Source organism: Schistocerca cancellata, chromosome 3 (genome assembly GCF_023864275.1).
Source record: "Schistocerca cancellata isolate TAMUIC-IGC-003103 chromosome 3, iqSchCanc2.1, whole genome shotgun sequence".
In the NCBI taxonomy this organism is placed as follows: domain Eukaryota; kingdom Metazoa; phylum Arthropoda; class Insecta; order Orthoptera; family Acrididae; genus Schistocerca; species Schistocerca cancellata.
In genome coordinates, this window is record NC_064628.1 from 557,364,774 (window position 1) to 557,372,111 (window position 7,338).

Genomic DNA, 7,338 nt, shown 5'->3' on the forward strand with positions numbered 1-7,338 from the left:
ACGTTTTACATGCAGCGATTTCGTCTTAGTTTCCCTGCACTTTCTGTTTATTTCATTTCTCAGTGACTTGTGTTTCTGTATCCCTGAATTTCCCTTAAAATTTTTGTACTTCATTTTTTCATCGATCAACTGAAATATTTCTTCTGTTCCCCATAGTTCCTTCGCAGTTACCTTCTTTATACCTATGTTTTTCTTACCAACTTCTGTGATTGCTCTTTTTGCAGATGTCCATTTCTCTTCAACCGTACTGTCTACTGAGCTATTACTTATTGCTGTATCTATAGTCATAGAGATCTTCAAGTGTATCTCGTCTTTCCTTCGTACTTCCGTATCCACTTCTTTGTGTATTGATTCTTCCTGACTAGTCTCTTAAATTTCAGCCTGCCCTTCGTCACTCCTACATTGTGATCCGAGTCTATACCTTCTCCAGGGACACCTTACAATCCAGTATCTGATTTCGGAATCTCTGTCTGCTCGTTATCTAACATAACTGAAATCTTCCCGTATCACCCGGACTTTTCCAAGTATAGCTCCTCCTCATTTGATTCTTGAATAACAGTATTCGCTACTACGAGCTCAAATTTATTACAGAACTTAATTAATCTTTCTCCTTTCTCATTCCTAGTACCAAGCTTATATTCTCCCATGACTCTTTTCGCTACTAATTTTAATTTTAATAACCAACAGCCTCAGTTGCAACGTTTACCTAGATTTACCTAGGTTTCAGTCGGGATAACCCAACCTTCTTCAGAATAAAAGTAAGTTTTTACAGTCTGACTATAATTTATGGATTTGTAGTTTTAGCTTGACGATCTCCACTATGGACAAACGGTAGTTACTTTTATTTTGAAGACGGTTGGGTTATCCCGACTGAAACCTAGGTAAATCTAGGTAAACGTTGCAACTGTGGCTGTTGGTTATTAAAATTAAAATTAATATTTATACAGTTGCTGACAGGGCCACGAAATGTTGATTATATTTTTTTTTCTCTACTCCTTCCCCTACAACCACATTCCAGACCCCCTTTCAGATTTTCATCTCCCTTTAAGTAATACTTTACCCATTCTGTATTCTCATATATTTTATCTCTTAATCTTCAGCTTGCTACAGCGGTACGCATACCTGAACTATCGTTATCGGTGTTGGTTTGCTGTCGATTCTGATGAGAACAACCCTATAACTGAACTATTGGCAGTAACACACTCCCTGCCTCACCTTCCTATTCATAACGAATCCTACTCCCATTATACAATTTTCTGCTGTTGTTGTTGTTATACGATACGCATCTGACCAGAAATTCTTGTCTTCTTTCCATTTCACTTCACTGACCTCCACTATATCTAGATTGAGCCTTGGCATTTCCTTTTTCAGACTTTCTAGCTTCCCTGACATGTTCAGACTTTTGACATCCCACGCCACGACTCACAGAACGTTATCCTTTCGTTGGTTGTACATTTTCCTCATGGTCACCTCTCCCTTGATAGTCCTCTACCGCAGATCGGAATGGAGGACTATTCCGGAATCTTTTGCCAACAGAGAGATCATCATGAAACTTTTTCAGTTACGGGCCACATGTCTCATGGATACACATTATGTGTCATTAACGCCGTGGTTCCCATTCCCTCTTGCATCCTCATGCCGCTGATCATTGCTGATTCTTCTGCCTTTAAGGGCAGTTTCTCACCCCACGGGCAGGAGAGTGCCTCAAACCTCTGTCCACTCCCCAGCCCTCTTTGACAAGGCCATTGGCAGAATCAGGGTAACTTCTTGTTGTGCCGGAAGTCTTCGGCCGCCAGTGGTGATACTTACTCAAAATTTGAGAGAGAGGGGGGGGGGGTTCGAACCAATGACCGAGGACGTTTGGACTACTAAGCAAACCCCCTATACCCACCTTTTTTTTCCCGGCCGCGGTGGCCGTGCGGTTCTGGCGCTGCAGTCCGGAACCGCGAGGCTGCTACGGTCGCAGGTTCGAATCCTGCCTCGGGCATGGGTGTGTGTGATGTCCTTAGGTTAGTTAGGTTTAAGTAGTTCTAAGTTCTAGGGGACTTATGACCTAAGATGAGTCCCATAGTGCTCAGAGCCATTTGAACCATTTGAATCCACCTTTTTTTTAAATTCTAATTTTATTCGTCATTGTTCGTTGCATTTGTTCAGGCGGACGTCCCATGACACCCGTTCAGGTTCATCATTGATCTATTCACTCAGTAATTTTTTTTCAGAAGGCAGATAGCCAGACAGAACACGCTGAGCTACCATGCCGGCTACCCCTAGACCGTGGGTCACACCCCACATTGGTACATGGTAACTGGTCGCCAATGCACTGCACGTGGGAGTGGCACCACTCTGACGAATCCCGTTTCTTCCTTCAGCATCACGATGGAAGCTTTAGGGAAAACTAAAATCTCTCGATTTCATACGTCATTGCCATACGGAGTCAGCACCAGGCGTGATGGTATGTGTGTACACAACACGATCACCTCTGTTCCACATAGACAGTAATTTACAGAGTAGACGCTGCATTTCTGACGTGTCAAGGCCGGTAATGGTACTGTACTGACCTATGTCAATACAGACAGTATTCGGGTATTGCCCTGGTCAGTACTCTCTCCAGAACTCTCACCCACTGAAAACACCCGGGCATGGCGTGGATTGCTTAGAAACTGACGAACCAGCACTAGCCAGCCACTACGATTAATGAACTCTAGCGTAGTGTTGAAACAGCTTTGAGTTGTTTCTGTCATCTAAGCTAATTTCGATTTGATGCCCAGTCGGTTTACAACCATTGTGTACTATTTCCCGCAACCTACATACCCCGAAATTACCTAAGAATTTAATATCTTCTACCTACTAAGCTGGATATGCAAAATAAATAAAATTTCATAACTTGCTGTCCTTCCCTACTGCTGCAGCTGTTAGAACCGCTCGTGAAATTATAAATAAAGTTGCTTGATACACAAATTGTCAAAATGGCGGCAGTTAGAAATGATTGCACCGCGCCATGAAACCACAGGGGTAAATAAAAAAACCTCCGTACCAGCTAGTTCGACGTGCTAGCTGTTAATGCTGTTACTGAAAGACGTATCTGGCACAGGACTGCTCGCCTCTCAGTGCGCCACAAGGCTCTTGGTTTTAGCACTCCGAGTTAAGCAGACAGTCGCTGAAAAACAAGTCCCGCGAATAGCCACTTGTGCAGAGATACGCAGTTCACACGTGTCTGTATGCGTCTGGAATACGTGTTCAGCATTAGTCTGCCAAAGCCATAAGTGTAGTGATACATATGTTGCGCAATATCACAGAGATCTTCGCCGCCTGCAACTCGTATGATACTACATATGTTTGATCCAATGAGTTTATTACAATAATATTTTTATTTAACATAAATAGCATTTGTAGACTTTGAGAAAGTTTAACAATTTTGACTGGAGTATTCTCTTTGAAATTATGAAGGAAACAAGAGGAAAACTTGTACAGAAACCAAACGGCAGTAATAAGAGTCGAGGGACATGAAGGGGAAGCAGTGGTTGAGAAGGGAGTGAGACACGGTTGTAGCGTATCGCCAATGTTATTGTCTGTACAGTGAGCAAGCAGTAAAGGACATATGATTTAGAAACATATTTCACTAGCAGACAGGAAAATTAAAGAGGCCTTTCTATATGTACATCTACGTGATTACTCTACTATTCACAATAAAGTGCCTGGCAGAGGGTTCAATGAACTACCTTCAAGCTGTCTCGCTACCGTTCCACTCTCGAACAGTGCGTGGGAAAAACGAGCATTTAAATTTTTCTATGCGAGCCCTGATTTCTCTTATTTTATCGTGATCCCTATGTAGGTGGGTGCCAACAGACTGATTCCGCAATCGGAGGAGAAAACCGGTGATTGAAATTTCATGAGAAGATCCCGTTGCAACGAAAAACGCCTTTGATTTAATGATTGCCACTCCAATTCACGTATCATGTCTGTGGCACTATCTCCCACATTTCGCGGTAATACAAAACGAGCTACCCTTCTTTACACTTTTCGATGTCATCCGTCAGTCCCACCTGATACGGATCGCACACTGCACAGCAGTACTCCAGAATAGGGCGGACAAGCGTGGTGTAAGCAGTCTCTTTAGTAGACCTGTTGCACCTTCTAAGTATTCTGCCAATGGAACGCAGTCTTTGGTTTGCTCTACTCACAACATGAACTATGTGATCGTTCCACTTTAGGTTATTTGTAATCGTGATGCCTAAGTATCAAGTTGAATTTACAACCTTCAGATTTGTGTGACTTATCGCGTAATCGAAACGTAATCTTTTAGTACTCATGTGAATAACTTCACACTTTTCTTTATTCAGAGTCAACTGCCACTTTTCACACCATATACACTCCTGGAAATTGAAATAAGAACACCGCGAATTCATTGGCCCAGGAAGGGGAAACTTTATCGACACATTCCTGGGGTCAGATACATCACATGATCACACTGACAGAACCACAGGCACATAGACACAGGCAACAGAGCATGCACAATGTCGGCACTAGTACAGTGTATATCCACCTTTCGCAGCAATGCAGGCTGCTATTCTCCCATGGAGACGATCGTAGAGATGCTGGATGTAGTCCTGTGGAACGGCTTGCCATGCCATTTCCACCTGGCGCCTCAGTTGGACCAGCGTTCGTGCTGGACGTGCAGACCGCGTGAGACGACGCTTCATCCAGTCCCAAACATGCTCAATGGGGGACAGATCCGGAGATCTTGCTGGCCAGGGTAGTTGACTTACACCTTCTAGAGCACGTTGGGTGGCACGGGATACATGCGGACGTGCATTGTCCTGTTGGAACAGCAAGTTCCCTTGCCGGTCTAGGAATGGTAGAACTATGGGTTCGATGACGGTTTGGATGTACCGTGCACTATTCAGTGTCCCCTCGACGATCACCAGTGGTGTACGGCCAGTGTAGGAGATCGCTCCCCACACCATGATGCCGGGTGTTGGCCCTGTGTGCCTCGGTCGTATGCAGTCCTGATTGTGGCGCTCACCTGCACGGCGCCAAACACGCATACGATCATCATTGGCACCAAGGCAGAAGCGACTCTCATCGCTGAAGACGACACGTCTCCATTCGTCCCTCCATTCACACCTGTCGCGACACCACTGGAGGCGGGCTGCACGATGTTGGGGCGTGAGCGGAAGACGGCCTAACGGTGTGCGGGACCGTAGCCCAGCTTCATGGAGACGGTTGCGAATGGTCCTCGCCGATACCCCAGGAGCAACAGTGTCCCTAATTTGCTGGGAAGTGGCGGTGCGGTCCCCTACGGCACTGCGTAGGATCCTACGGTCTTGGCGTGCATCCGTGCGTCGCTGCGGTCCGGTCCCAGGTCGACGGGCACGTGCACCTTCCGCCGACCACTGGCGACAACATCGATGTACTGTGGAGACCTCACGCCCCACGTGTTGAGCAATTCGGCGGTACGTCCACCCGGCCTCCCGCATGCCCACTATACGCCCTCACTCAAAGTCCGTCAACTGCACATACGGTTCACGTCCACGCTGTCGCGGCATGCTACCAGTGTTAAAGACTGCGATGGAGCTCCGTATGCCACGGCAAACTGGCTGACACTGACGGCGGCGGTGCACAAATGCTGCGCAGCTAGCGCCATTCGACGGCCAACACCGCGGTTCCTGGTGTGTCCACTGTGCCGTGCATGTGATCATTGCTTGTACAGCCCTCTCGCAGTGTCCGGAGCAAGTATGGTGGGTTTGACACACCGGTGTCAATGTGTTCTTTTTTCCATTTCCAGGAGTGTAGATACTTTATCTAAATCGCTTTGCAATTTATTTTCACCATCTGATGACTTTACAAGACGGTAAATGACAGCATCATCTGCAAACAATCTAAGACGGTTATTCAGATTGTCTGCTATGTCGTTAATATAGATCGGGAAGAATATAGGGCCTACAACACTTCCTTGGGGAAAGGCGGATATTACTTCTGTTTTACTCGATGACTTTCAGTCTATTACTATGAACTGTGACTTATCTGACAGGAAATCACGAATACAGTCGCACAACTGAGGCGATACTCCGTAGGCACGCAGTTTGGTTAGAAGACGCTTGTGAGGAACGGTTTCGAAAGCCTTCTGGTAATCTAAAAATATGGAATCAATATGACATTCCCTGTCGATAGCACTCATTATTTCATGAGTATAAAGAGTTAGTTGTGTTTCACAAGAACGATAATTTCTGAATCCGTGCTGACTATGTGTCAATATATCGTTTTCTTCGAGGTTCATAATGTTCGAACACAGTATATTTTCCAAACCCCTACTGGAAACCGACGTTACTGACATCGGCATGTAATTTAGCGCATTAGTTCTACTTCCCTTTTTGGGTATTGGTGTGACTTGAGCAAGTTTCCATTCTTTAGGTACGAACTTTCTGTGAGTGAGTGGTTGTATATAATTGCTAAATGTGGAGAAATTGTTTTAGCATACTTTGAAAGGATCCTAACTGGTGTACAGTCTAGACCGGAGGCCTTGCCTTTATTGATTTAAGCTGCTTTGCTACACCGAGGATATCTACTTCTATGTTTCTCATCTTGGGAGTTGTTCTTGATTGGCATTCAGGAATATTTACTTCGTCTTCTTTGATGAAGGAGTTTCGGAAAACCGTGTTTAATAAACCTGCTTTAGTGGCACAGTCATCAATGACTTCACCGTTGTTATCGCGCAGTGAAGGTAGTGATCGCGTCTTACCATTGGTGTGCTTTATGTATGACCAGAATCTCTTTGGGTTTTCTGCCAGAGTTCGATTGAAAGCATCTCGCATTGATGTGTGAGATATATTTCGAACGTCTGCAAAACTTTGCCAATCTTGGGGATTTTGAGTTCTTTTAAATTTAGCATGCTTTTTTCGTTGCTTCTGCGACAGTGATCTGACCCGTTTTGTGTCCCATGGGGGATCAGTACCATCGCTTATTAATTTATGTGGTATATATCTCTCAATCGCCGTCGATACTATCTCTTTGTAATCGTTCCACATCTTTTCTACGCTTACATGATCAGATCGGAAGGAGTGAAGATTGTGTCTTAAAAAGGCGTTAAGAGCATTTTTATCAACTTTTTTTTAAATACATATACTTTGCGTTTGTTTTTGATGGTTGTACGTGTTACGGTAATCAGCCTAGCAGCAACTGGCTTGTGGTCGCTAATCCCTGTATTCGTCACGATATTCCCTTTGGAGAAAAGAGAAGCAGCTGTTATGAATATCAAGAGCTCAGAGGAAAACTGAAATGTGGGAGGAGTATGTAATAGGTCCATAGAAGAGAGATAAACTTGAAGGCAATATTATACAG